The following is a 13,582-nucleotide window of genomic DNA, read 5'->3' as shown; positions in this document are numbered from 1 at the left end:
TAGGGCAGTGCAGTTGTGTTTGAGCAGTGTAGGGGGTCGTGCTGGGTCTGGTGTTTCAGGGTTTATGGCAGTGCAGTAGTGTTCGGGCACTGTAGGGGGTCTTGCTGTGGCTGGTGTTTCAGGGTTTTGGGCAGTGCAGTTGTGTTCGGGCACTGTAGGAGTTCTTGCTGGGGGCTGGTGTTTCAGGGTTTATGGCAGTGCAGTGGTGTTCGGGCAGTATAGGGAGTCATGCTGGGGCAGTGTTTCAGGGTTCGGGGCGGGGCAGTGCAGTGGTGTTCGGGCAGTGTAGGGATCGTGCTGGGGCTGGTGTTTCAGGGTTTATGGTAGTGCAGTGGTGTTTGGGCAGTGTAGGGGGTCGTGCTGGGGGTGGTGTTTCAGGGTTTAGGGCATTGCAGTCGTGTTTGGGCATTGTAGGGGGTCGTGCTGGGGCTGGTGTTTTAGGGTTTAGGGCAGTGCAGTGGTGTTCAGGCAGCGTAGGGGGTCGTGCTGGGGTTGGTGTTTCAAGGTTTAGGGCAGTGCAGTGGTGTTCAGGCAGTGTAGAGGGTCGTGCTGGGGTTGGTGTTTCAGGGTTTAAGGCAGTGCAGTGGTGTTCAGAAAGTGTAGGGGGTCTTGCTGGGGGTGGTGTTTCAGGGTTTTGGGAAGTACAGTGTTGTTCGGCAGTGTAGGGGGCTTGCTGGGGGTAATGTTTCAGGGTTTATGGCAGTGGTGTTTGGGCAGTGTCGGGGGTCATGCTGGGGCTGGTGTTTCAGGGTTTAGGGCAGCGCAGTGGTGTTCGGGCAGCGTAGGGGGTCATGCTGGGTGTGGTGTTTCAGGGTTTAGGGCAGAGCAGTGGTGTTCGGGCAGTGTAGGGGGTCTTGCTGGGGTTTGTGTTTCAGGGTTTAGGGCAGTGGTGTTCGGGCAGTGTAGGGGGTCTTGCTGGGGGTGGTGTGTGAGGGTTTAGGGCACTGCAGTTGTGTTTGGGCAGTGTAAGGGGTCTTGCTGGGGGTGGTGTTTCAGGGATTATGGCAGTGCAGTGGTGTTCGGGCATTGTAGCAGGTCGTGCTGGGGCTGCTGTTTCAGGGTTTATGGCAGTGCAGTGGTATTCGGGCAGTGTAGGGAGTTGTGCTGGGGCTGGTGTTTCAGGGTTTAGGGCAGTGCAGAGGTGTACGGGCAGTGTAGTGGGTCCTGCTGAGCCTGGTGTTTCAGGATTTAGGGCAGTGCAGTTGTGTTCGGGCAGTGTAGGAGGTCCTGCTGGGGCTGGTGTTTCAGGGTTTAGGGCAGTGCAGTGGTGTTCGGAAGTGTAGGGGGTCTTGCTGTGGGTGGTGTCTCAGGGTTTTGGGCAGTGCAGTGGTGTTCGGGCAGTATAGGGGGTCATGCTGGGTGTGGTGTTTCAGGGTTTAGGGCAGTGCAGTGGTGTCCGGGCAGTGTAGGGGGTTGTGCTGGGGCTGGTGTTTCAGAGTTTAGGGAAGTGCAGTGGTGTTCGGGCTGTGCAGGGGGTCATGCTGGGGCTGGTGTTTCAGGGTTTAGGGCAGTGCAGTGGTGTTCGGGAAGTGTAGGGGGTCTTGCTGGGGGTGGTGTTTCAGGGTTTTGGGCAGTGCAGTGGTGTTCGGGCAGTGTAGGGGGCTTGCTGGGGGCAGTGTTTCAGGGTTTAGGGCAGTGGTGTACGGGCAGTGTAGGGAGCCGTGCTGGGGCTGGAGTTTCAGGGCCTAGGATAGTGCAGTCGTGTTGGGGCATTGTAGGGGGTCGAGCTGGGGCTGGTTTTTCAGGGTTTAGGGTAGTGCAGTGGTGTTCGGGCAGTGTAGGGGGTCGTGCTGGGGCTGGTGTTTCAGGGTTTAGGGCAGTGCAGTGGTGTTTGGGCAGTGTAGGGGGTCCTGCTGGGGCTGGTGTTTCAGGGTTTAGGGCAGTGCAGTGGTGTTCGGGGCAGTGTAGGGGGTCCTGCTGGGGCTGGTGTTTCAGGGTTTAGGGCAGTGCAGTGGTGTTCGGAAGTGTAGGGGTTCTTGCTGGGGGTGGTGTTTCAGGGTTTTGGGCAGTGCAGTGGTGTTCGGGCAGTGTAGAGGGTCGTGCTGGGTGTGGTGTTTCAGGGTTTAGGGCAGTGCAGTGGTGTTCGGGCAGTGTAGGGGGTTGTGCTGGGGCTGGTGTTTCAGAGTTTAGGGAAGTGCAGTGGTGTTCGGGCTGTGCAGGGGGTCATGCTGGGGCTGGTGTTTCAGGGTTTAGGGCAGTGCAGTGGTGTTCGGGCAGTGTAGGGGGTTGTGCTGGGGCTGGTGTTTCAGAGTTTAGGGCAGTGGTGTTCTGGCTCTGTAGGGGGTCTTGCTGGGGCTGGTGTTTCACGGTTTTGGGCAGTGCAGTGGTGTTCGGGCACTGTAGGGTGTCTTGCTGGGGCTGGTGTTTCAGGGTTTTGGGCAGTGCAGTTGTGTTTGGGCACTGTAGGGGTTCTTGCTGGGGGCTGGTGTTTCAGGGCTTATGGCAGTGCAGTGGTGTACGGGCAGTGTAGGGAGTCGTGCTGGGGCTGGTGCTTCAGGGTTTAGGGCAGTGCAGTGGTGTTCGGGAGGTGTAGGGGGTCGTGCTGGTGCTGGTGTTTCAGGGTTTAGGGCAGAGCAGCGGTGTTCGGGCAGTGTAGGGGGTCATGCTGGGAGTGGTGTTTCAGGGTTTAGGGCAGTACAGTGGTGTTCGGGCAGTGTATGGAGTCATGCTGGGGGTGGTGTTTCAGGGTTTAGGGCAGTGCAGTGGTGTTCTGGCACTGTAGGGGGTCTTGCTGGGGCTGGTGTTTCAGGGTTTTGGGCAGTGCAGTGGTGTTCGGGCACTGTAGGGGGTCTTGCTGGGGCTGGTGTTCAGGGTTTTGGGCAGTGCCGTTGTGTATGGGAAGTGTGGGTGGTCGTGCGGGTGTGGTGTTTCAGGGTTTAAGGCAGTGCAGTGGTGTTCAGGCAGTGTAGGGGGTCATGCGGGGGTGGACTTTAAGGATTTAAGGCAGTGCAGTGGTGTTCGGGCAATGTAGGGGGTCATGCTGGGGCTGGTGTTTCATGGCTTAGGGCAGTGCAGTGGTGTTCGGGCAGTATAGGGGTCATGCTGGGGCTGGTGTTTCAGGGTTTAAGGCAGTGCAGTGGTGTTTGGGCAGTGTAGGGAGCCATGCTGGGGGTGATGTTTCAGGGTTTAGGAGAGTGCAGTGGTGTTCGGGCAGTGTAGGGGGTCGTGCTGGGGCTAGTGTTTCATGGTTTAGGGCAGTGCAGTGGTGTTCGGGCAGTATAGGGTTCATGCTGGGGCTCGTGTTTCAGGGTTTATGGCAGTGCAGTGGTGTTCGGGCAGTGTAGGGAGCCGTGCTGGGGCTGGTGTTTCAGGGTTTAAGGTAGTGCAGTGGTGTTCGGGCAATGTAGGGGGTCATGCTGGGGCTGGTGTTTCAGGGTTTAGGGCAGTGCAGTGGTGTTCTGGCAGTGTAGGGGGTTGTGCTGGGGCTGGTGTTTCATGGTTTAGGGCAGTGCAGTGGTGTTCGAGCAGTGTAGGGGGTCCTGCTGGGGCTGGTGTTTAAGGGTTTAGGGCAGTGCAGTGGTGTTTGGAAGTGTAGGGGGTCTTGCTGGGGGTGGTCTTTCAGGATTTTGGGCAGTGCAGTGGTGTTCGGGCAGTGTAGGGGGTCGTGCTGGGTGTGGTGTTTCAGGGTTTAGGGCAGTGCAGTGGTGTTCGAGCAGTGTAGGGGGTTGTGCTGGGGCTGGTGTTTCAGGGTTTTGGGCAGTGCAGTGGTGTTCGGGCTGTGCAGGGAGTCATGCTGGGGCTGGTGTTTCAGGGTTTAGGGCAGTACAGTGGTGTTCGGGAAGTGTAGGGGGTCTTGCTGGGGGTGGTATTTCAGGGTTTTGGGCAGTGCAGTGGTGTTCGGGCAGTGTAGGGGGCTTGCTGGGGGTAGTGATTCAGGGTTTAGGGCAGTGGTGTTCAGGCAGTGCAGGGGGTCATTTTGGGGCTGGTGTTTCAGGGTTTAGGCCAGAGCAGCGGTGTTCGGGCAGTGTAGGGGGTCGTGCTGGGAGTGGTGTTTCAGGGTTTAGGGCAGTACAGTGGTGTTCGGGCAGTGTATGGAGTCATGCTGGGGGTGGTGTTTCCGGGTTTAGGGCAGTGCAGTGGTGTTCTGGCACTGTAGGGGGTCTTGCTGGGGCTGGTGTTTCAGGGTTTTGGGCAGTGCAGTGGTGTTTGGGCACTGTAGGGGGTCTTGCTGGGGCTGGTGTTTCAGGGTTTTGGGCAGTGCAATTGTGTTCGGGCACTGTAGGGGTTCTTGCTGGGGGCTGGGGTTTCAGGGTTTGTTGGACTTGGCCCTTCTGGCAGGTTCACCCCTGGACTTTTTGGCTTTTTATTGGTGACTTGGTATGGTGATTGTTTGGTCTCTGCGCACTTTCCCTGTGTCACAGGGTAAAGTGCGTGCGTGCTCTGAGTGCATGTGGTGAGATAGGCCTGCCCTCCCATAGGAATGCATGGGGAATGTATGTGTCCCTAGTAGTTCCTGATGCGTGGGGTGTGCAGGCCCGAGTTTGGTATGTGCGGACTCGGGGGAGTGAATGCTGCGCGATGATGTGTGCGGCGTGCATGTACCTAGTGTGGAAGTGCCACTTCTAGAAGTGGGCACTTCTGTGTGCAGTGTGTCTGTCGCGTGATTGGCTGGTCGTGTCATGTGACGGGCTAGGGATTCCCCAGTGTCAGGATGAGTCACCCAGTGGTGAATGGGGAGATCAGCAGCTAGATGGGTGGGAGGAGTCCACCTGGGTCCTGAATAGGACAGGGTTTTCCAAACACAATGCTGGCCCCGCCCCCTGTGGTGCGACTGACGACCCTAGCCCTTCCAGTGAATAGAGTGAGGGGCTGAGCACATCAAGGGTGCTCCCCAACCAGCTGCGACTGGTTTTCCCCCTCACCCTGACCCCAGAACAAAGGGTTTGCATGTATTAAAATGGGGCTGTGTCCCCACAGAAACTGTTCTCTGCCAGGATCTTACCTGAGGGGGGCTGCTGCTGCTGCTGGACCAGAGGACCGCCACTTGGACTACCTCCCTGCCTGGAGGCCCAGTGAGCTGGCTCTGGGTCCAGCCTTGCCCCCCTGCTCTTGAAGGACCATTTGTTGCTGGACTGTGTTTTATCCTCCTAAGCGCTGGGAGCACTTTATTTGTATCCCTGAGCGCCTGAAAGCGCTTTTTCTGGACTTATAGCGCTAGGAGCGCTCTATTGGGACCCCCAGCATCAAGAAAGCGCTGTCCCGGAAAAGCGCCTGCCTGGAAGCCCGTAGCGCGGCGCTACGACAATCCAGGAGGGAACCCCGACGTAGGGGTTCCCCCGTTTTGCTTGATCCTTGCGGGTGCCTACCCCGCTTATTTTATTATTATTTCCAGTGCGGGAGCCCACACCGCATACTGTGCCCGCCGCGGGTGCCCACCCCGCATGGTGTGCCCGGAGAACGGTGTGCCCCGTGGTACGGCGCCGGAACTCTCAGGGCCGCCGCGCTGCCCGCGGCGACCCGGAAGCAGCCTGTGAAGCCCTGGATGTGGGCGGGTCCTCATCGCGGACCGGAAGCTGAGGGAGGCGGAGAGGTGCGTGTTACGGCCGGAGCTCCCGGCATGTGAGGGAGCCCCGCAACCCCCCCCCCAGTGGCCAGCCCAGGAGAGAAGACATTCCGGGGCTCTCGTGAGCGGAAAGAGAGCCCCGCAGCCCAGCGAGGTCGGAGCGCTGTGTGCTCCACTCGCGTCGTCGGCCGAGCAGGAAGACGACCCGCCAGAAAGAGTCCGGTGAGTGGGGGCTGCTACCAGCCTGGTGAAAGGGGCTGTGTGGGCAGAGTTAGTCCAAGAGCCGTGAAGGCTCCAGCGGCGATGGAGATAGTTGTTTAGAGCCTGCGAGGCTCAGGGGCATTTGGTGCAAGAGCCGTGAGGCTCCAGTACAGAGCCCCGTAGGGCTCCAACGTCGGGGGCATTTCTTTTGCAACCAGAGCGGCCCCGGAAGACAGCGGGCCGCTCCCACGCATACGGGGGCATTTCTTCCGTGTTGTGAGTGGCCCCAGATGGCAGCGGGCCACTCCCACCTTGCCCCCATTATTTCTCGAGCCTAGAAGGCTCTAGGGGGCATTTCCGGTTGTTTTACGCCCACGAGGCTCCAACGAAGGGGTGGAGTATTGGTTGAAAGCCCACGTGGTTCCTACATCGCTTTTGGGGCATTAGACATGCCCTGAGCCTGGTGAGGCTCCAGCGTTGGCCCCATCATCTGTCCAGAGTGCCACATTGGCTCTAGAAGGCGCAGTGGTGCCCACGCTCCCTTTCTCCAGCTGCCCAGCACTTAGTGGGCAGCTGCAACGTTTAGGTTGTGGCCCTCTGAGTTTTGGACTGTGCCTCCTGCGCAGTCTTGCCCCTGACTTTGCTGGACACAGGGCGTCCTAGCCCCCTACTAGGCCAGTTGGCCCAGGGACTGCCACAGATAGTGGCTAATGTGAGTTTTTGCGCCATTGTACCTTTCCTGCACCTCTGAATGTGGTTATGCGTCATGTGCTTTGCTTTACACCTCTGAATGTTCTGCATCATGTGTTTATGTGCTTAGACCCCTACAGGTATTGTGATACTTAGGTGGTTGTTTTCTCCCTAGTACAGGTGGTGCTAGTGAGGTCCTGATTCCCTGCGCAATATTTTCCTAAGGTGGTTAGGGTTGCGTAGGTGGTACTTACCTGATACCAGTAGTGACTGGTTGTGTGCTAGGTGTAATTTAGTGCTACAGTGATTGTATGTGCTATGTTCTAAAATATTATTCCTACGTTCTAATTGCTATTCCTACAAAGTGCTAATTCCTGACAGTGGTCCATGTGGCCCTGTCCCCTGTATATATAATCCCTTGTAAATTCTGCCCGTGCCTGTTGGCACATTGTAGAGTGTGTGTTTTTATCTAATGTATTGTGTATAATACAAAGGCTATTTTTATAGAATACCTTGTGTGGAGTTTCCTTTGTGGTGGGCCTTGGGTGTTGTTGCTGGGTGCGCGCGCAAACGCTTTACACATCGCCTCAGGGATAAGCCTGTCTGCTCGTGCCAAGCTACCAAGGGGGTGAGCAGGGGTTATCTTTGGCGTGTAACTCCCCAGCCCTGACGAGAGTGGTGGTTTCTGTCTGGCTTTGGCGCAAGCCCTAGCCAACCAGAAATCGCCATTTCTAACATTGGTGATCAGCGGTGGGATTTGGACTTGCGTTTGCGCTGTACCGCAGCAGCAACTGGCCGCACTACAAAACTCTGCATTTAGATAAATCACATGGTATAGGGATTATTGTTTTAAAATTGTTTTTACTTGTCATTTCTTTGGAAATGTGGTTTTGTGCACTGTGAGTTAGGTGTCCCTAGCTCGGGAGGGTAGATCATCCCCCTTAGTGCATTGTGTTTCTGGATTCACCAGAGGGTGGGATCCAGTGGTGGCAGCGTAATAGTGTCCTGTACATTTGTCCCCCGCCCTGCGCCCAGAGTTGGTACCTGTGTCACGTGGTGGTCAGGTTGAGGAATCAGGGGTGGTAGAAACTGCCTTACCAGTCCGAGGGGAGGGTTGTGTGTGTGGATGAATGGTGTGTGGCACTAGGCAAGTGAGTGTGAGTTCTCTGGGTTAGAGAGCTTGCTGAATCTTTTTGTGAATTGTGTGCTCCTGTGTGAAACTCAGACCCCTAGGTTCCCTGTATAATTGTTACCATAACGTCCGCCAGAATGGAGCCTGCTTGTGATCCCTATGAGCTAGCTTGGCGCCAGAGGCAGGAGTTAGAAAGGTACTGTACAGAGGAAGAGTCAGAAGAGGAGGTAGAGAATGACAATACCTGGACGCCAGTAGAGAGTGAGGACCCCATAGGTAGGGCGTCCCGTGCTGGGTCCAGCGTAGGAGGCAGCGCCTCATCCCTTTCCCTGTCCCCAGAGGAGTGGGAAGATAGGAGGAAAGAAAGGGAGCACCAGCTGGCGTTAGAGAAGCTCAGGTTAGAGCATGCTCAGGCGATGGCGCAGCTGGAGGCCAGGAAGCAACAGCGAGAGACTGAGTGGGTCTTGGCGCGGGAGAGGGTAGAGGAGGCTGAGAGGGCCTCCACCAGAGGCAAAGTAGCTCTGGAGGGTAGACTACCCCCTGCGCGCAGTTTTAATTTTCTGGGCTCCCCAGGGAGGGTTGAGTCCAGTGGTAGTAGCGATGTAGATTCCAGTGTAGGAAATCCCAGTCCCAGTTCCCCCAGTCTGGTACCTGTTCCCCAGGAGGAGGAGTTAAGGTTGAAATTCAGGGGCAGTAGGAAACTGTCTCACCAGACTTGGGAGGAGTTTGTGGATGGATGTGAGGATGCAATGTTTGATTGGATTTCCACAGCAAGTGATTTTGATATTCTGTGTAATCTGGTTCTCAAAGAACACCTGCTCAGTTGTTGTGTGCCGGGGCTGCGCCAACACCTGTTGGGGTGTGGATTGTCTGAGCCACTTGAGCTTGCGGAGGAAGCAGAGCGCTGGGAAAGGGCTAGAGGTTCTCTAGAGTCGTTAGGGAGTGACTCCAAAAGTAGTGGGTCAGGTATCTTCCAGCCCAGCGTGGTGGAAGAGGCTCAGTGTAGCCCAGCTAGGTCCCAGGATAGCGAGGAGGGTGTAGGGGCTCACTGCCTGGCTCAGTGGAGCAGGAGTGAGAGGGTGACCGAGGGTCCCCGGACGTACGAAACCCTGCCTCAGGACTTGGATGGTTCCATGAGGGAACACCAAGTTGGGGACCTAGGCTGTCCTGTTAGCCCATTTGAGGGAGATCTCCTGGTGAGTAGAGGACCTGGAGCACCTGTAACCAGGGCTCCTGTGGTTCTAGAGTCTGGCAGTACCGCTCCGGTAGGGAGGGTACAGGAGTCCAGTGTGAGGAGTGATTGGGGGATGAGTTTCCCAGTGGAAGAGCCTGTGGGTCAGGGACTACCCAGTTGGGCTAGGATCCCGTGTAGTGACCAGGGTGGCACCACTTCTGTTCTGGGGGATCTCCGCGCACTGTCAGGTGGACAGGGGACGGGAGATCAGCGCCAGACAGACAGTCGCTTGACGTATGTGTCCTTTGATAGCCTCAGGGGGATGGAGTGGAAATCCCCAGAAGTCCTGGAGTGCCAGGCAATTATTCCACCAAAGGTTCTAGGCCGGAGGTTGGAAGGCCAGGTTCGGGATCAGCCTGACCTGAGGGGTGGGACGTCTGTAACCAGCGTCCCGACCAGTTCTTCTTCCAGAGGTACCGCCCCAGTTGGTAGGGAGCAGGGTTCTGGAAGGGGGTGCAGAGGGTGGGAGAGCCCACCTCTGCCCCCGGTACAACCTGAGGGGTTAAACCCTGGGTTGGAATGGCGTTCTAGGTGTACCCCTCGCCAGAGGAGGAGGAACCCTAGGAGAAGAGGTAGGGGGAGGAGAGCTTTCCCTGAGACTCCTGGTCCGCCTGAGGGTGTAGACCCTAGGCTGGAGAACCAGTGGCAGTCTAGTCCTGTCTTTCAGAGAGGAAGGTTGGAGAATGGCCGCTATGTGCCAGGGGTTACTACCCCCCACTCTATGGTTAGGCAAAGACCAGTGGCACCTGGGTGGCCTAGGGCCTGGTCTTGGCCGCGGACAGCTTGGGAGTACCAGTGGGGTAGCCCAGTTGGTCCAGACAGTGGTGTTAAAAAGAATTCCATGGGTTCACCGTGGCGTAGAACCGGAGGGTGTCCATGCAGTTGCGGGCCCGCGTCCGTGTTCTATCGCCCCAAGCAGGGAAGTCCATCACGGTGGTGATTGGTCTGCCCTGCGTTTTGGCTGGAAGGGGGTTGTGTTGGACTTGGCCCTTCTGGCAGGTTCACCCCTGGACTTTTTGGCTTTTTATTGGTGACTTGGTATGGTGATTGTTTGGTCTCTGCGCACTTTCCCTGTGTCACAGGGTAAAGTGCGTGCGTGCTCTGAGTGCATGTGGTGAGATAGGCCTGCCCTCCCATAGGAATGCATGGGGAATGTATGTGTCCCTAGTAGTTCCTGATGCGTGGGGTGTGCAGGCCCGAGTTTGGTATGTGCGGACTCGGGGGAGTGAATGCTGCGCGATGATGTGTGCGGCGTGCATGTACCTAGTGTGGAAGTGCCACTTCTAGAAGTGGGCACTTCTGTGTGCAGTGTGTCTGTCACGTGATTGGCTGGTCGTTGCATGTGACGGGCTAGGGATTCCCCAGTGTCAGGATGAGTCACCCAGTGGTGAATGGGGAGATCAGCAGCTAGATGGGTGGGAGGAGTCCACCTGGGTCCTGAATAGGACAGGGTTTTCCAAACACAATGCTGGCCCCGCCCCCTGTGGTGCGACTGACGACCCTAGCCCTTCCAGTGAATAGAGTGAGGGGCTGAGCACATCAAGGGTGCTCCCCAACCAGCTGCGACTGGTTTTCCCCCTCACCCTGACCCCAGAACAAAGGGTTTGCATGTATAAAAATGGGGCTGTGTCCCCACAGAAACTGTTCTCTGCCAGGATCTTACCTGAGGGGGGCTGCTGCTGCTGCTGGACCAGAGGACCGCCACTTGGACTACCTCCCTGCCTGGAGGCCCAGTGAGCTGGCTCTGGGTCCAGCCTTGCCCCCCTGCTCTTGAAGGACCATTTGTTGCTGGACTGTGTTTTATCCTCCTAAGCGCTGGGAGCACTTTATTTGTATCCCTGAGCGCCTGAAAGCGCTTTTTCTGGACTTATAGCGCTAGGAGCGCTCTATTGGGACCCCCAGCATCAAGAAAGCGCTGTCCCGGAAAAGCGCCTGCCTGGAAGCCCGTAGCGCGGCGCTACGACAATCCAGGAGGGAACCCCGACGTAGGGGTTCCCCCGTTTTGCTTGATCCTTGCGGGTGCCTACCCCGCTTATTTTATTATTATTTCCAGTGCGGGAGCCCACACCGCATACTGTGCCCGCCGCGGGTGCCCACCCCGCATGGTGTGCCCGGAGAACGGTGTGCCCCGTGGTACGGCGCCGGAACTCTCAGGGCCGCCGCGCTGCCCGCGGCGACCCGGAAGCAGCCTGTGAAGCCCTGGATGTGGGCGGGTCCTCATCGCGGACCGGAAGCTGAGGGAGGCGGAGAGGTGCGTGTTACGGCCGGAGCTCCCGAAATCGCCATTTCTAACAGGGTTTATGGCAGTGCACTGGTGTTCGGGCAGTGTAGGGAGTCATATTGGGGCTGGTGTTTCAGGGTTTAGGGCAGAGCAGTGGTGTTCAGGCAGTGTAGGGGGTCGTGCTGGTGCTGGTGTTTCAGGGTTTAGGGCAGTGCAGTGGTGTTCGGGCAGTGTAGGGGGTCATGCTGGGGGTGCTGTTTCAGGGTTTAGGGCAGTGCAGTGGTGTTTGGGCAGTGTAGGGGGTCATGCTGGGGCTGGTGTTTCAGAGTTTAGGGCAGTACAGTGGTGTTCGGGCAGTGTAAGGGGTCTTGCTGGGGGTGGTGGTTCAGGGTTTACGGAAGTGCAGTGGTGTTCGGGCAGTATAGGGGGTCGTGCAGGGGTGGTGTTTCAGGGTTTAAGGCAGTGCAGTGGTGTTCGGGCAGTGTAGGGGGTCGTTCGGGGGTGGTGTTTCAGGGTTTAAGGCAGTGCAGCGGTGTTCAGGCAGTGTAGGGAATCGTGTGGCGGTGGAGTTTCAGGGTTTAAGGCAGTGCAGTGGTGTTCGGGCTGTGTAGGGGGTCGTGTTGGGTCTGGTGTTTTTGGGTTTAGGGCAGTGCATTGGTGTTCGGGCAGTGTAGGGGTCGTGCTGGGGCTGGTGTTTCAGGGTTTATGGCAGTGCAGTGGTGTTTGGGCAGTGTAGGGAGTCGTGCTGGGGCTGGTGTTTCAGGGTTTAGGACAGTGCAGTGGTGTTCGGGCAGTGTAGGGGGACGTGCTGGGCGGGTGTTTCATGGTTTAGGGCAGTGCAGGGGTATTCGGGCAGTGTAGGGGGTCGTGCTGGGTCTGGTGTTTCAGGGTTTATGGCAGTGCAGTGGTGTTCGGGCAGTGTAGGGGGTCGTGCTTGGGTTGGAGTTTCAGGGTTTAGGACAGTGCAGTGGTGTTCGGGCAGTGTAGAGGGTCTTGCAGAGGGTGGTGTTTCAGGGTTTAGGGCAGTGCAGTGGTGTTCGGGCAGTGTAGGGGGTTGTGCTGGGGCTGGTGTTTCAGGGTTTTGGGCAGTGCAGTTGTGTTCGGGCTGTGCAGGGAGTCATGCTGGGGCTGGTGTTTCAGGGTTTAGGGCAGTACAGTGGTGTTCGGGAAGTGTAGGGGGTCTTGCTGGGGGTGGTGTTTCAGGGTTTTGGGCAGTGCAGTGGTGTTCGGGCAGTGTAGGGGGCTTGCTGGGGGTAGTGATTCAGGGTTTAGGGCAGTGGTGTTCAGGCAGTGCAGGGGGTCATTTTGGGGCTGGTGTTTCAGGGTTTAGGCCAGAGCAGCGGTGTTCGGGCACTGTAGGGGGTCTTGCTGGGGCTGGTGTTTCAGGGTTTTGGGCAGTGCAGTTGTGTTCGGGCACTGTAGGGGTTCTTGCTGGGGGCAGGTGTTTCAGGGTTTATGGCAGTGCAGTGGTGTTCGGGCAGTGTAGGGAGTCGTATTGGGGCTGGTGTTTCAGGGTTTAGGGCAGTGCAGTGGTGTTCGGGCAGTGTAGGGGGTCGTGCTGGTGCTGGTGTTTCAGGGTTTAGGGCAGTGCAGTGGTGTTCGGGCAGTGTAGGGGGTCATGCTGGGGGTGGTGTTTCAGAGTTTAGGGCAGTGCAGTGGTGTTCGGGCAGTGTAAGGGGTCCTGCTTGGGGTGGTGGTTCAGGGTTTACGGAAGTGCAGTGGTGTTCGGGCAGTATAGGGGGTCGTGCAGGTGTGGTGTTTCAGGGTTTAAGGCAGTGCAGTGGTGTTCGGGCAGTGTAGGGGGTCGTTCGGGGTGGTGTTTCAGGGTTTAAGGCAGTGCAGCGGTGTTCAGGCAGTGTAGGGAATCGTGTGGGGGTGGAGTTTCAGGGTTTAAGGCAGTGCAGTGGTGTTCGGGCTGTGTAGGGGGTCATGTTGGGTCTGGTGTTTTTGGGTTTAGGGCAGTGCAGTGGTGTTCGGGCAGTGTAGGGGTCGTGCTGGGGCTGGTGTTTCCGGGTTTATGGCAGTGCAGTGGTGTTTGGGCAATGTAGGGAGTCGTGCTGGGGCTGGTGTTTCAGGGTTTAGGACAGTGCAGTGGTGTTCGGGCAGTGTAGGGGGACATGCTGGGGCGGGTGTTTCATGGTTTAGGGCAGTGCAGGGGTATTCGGGCAGTGTAGGGGGTCGTGCTGGGTCTGGTGTTTCAGGGTTTATGGCAGTGCAGTGGTGTTCGGGCAGTGTAGGGGGTCATTCTTGGGTTGGAGTTTCAGGGTTTAGGACAGTGCAGTGGTGTTCGGGCAGTGTAGAGGGTCTTGCTGAGGGTGGTGTATGAGGCTTTAGGGCAGTGCAGTTGTGTTTGAGCAGTGTAGGGGGTCGTGCTGGGTCTGGTGTTTCAGGGTTTATGGCAGTGCAGTGGTGTTCGGGCAGTGTAGGGGGTCGTGCTGGGAGAGGTGTTTCAGTGTTTAGTGCAGTGGTGTACGGCCAGTGTAGGGGGTTGTGCTGGGGCTGGTGTTTCAGGGTTTTAGGCAGTGCAGTAGTGTTCGGGCACTGTAGGGGGTCTTGCTGTGGCTGGTGTTTCAGGGTTTTGGGCAGTGCAGTTGTGTTCGG

The sequence above is a fragment of the Triturus cristatus genome, chromosome 1_1 (assembly GCF_964204655.1).
Source record: "Triturus cristatus chromosome 1_1, aTriCri1.1, whole genome shotgun sequence".
NCBI lineage: Eukaryota > Metazoa > Chordata > Amphibia > Caudata > Salamandridae > Triturus > Triturus cristatus.
The sequence above is the reverse complement of the archived record's forward strand: the minus strand, read 5'-3'. Positions refer to the sequence as shown.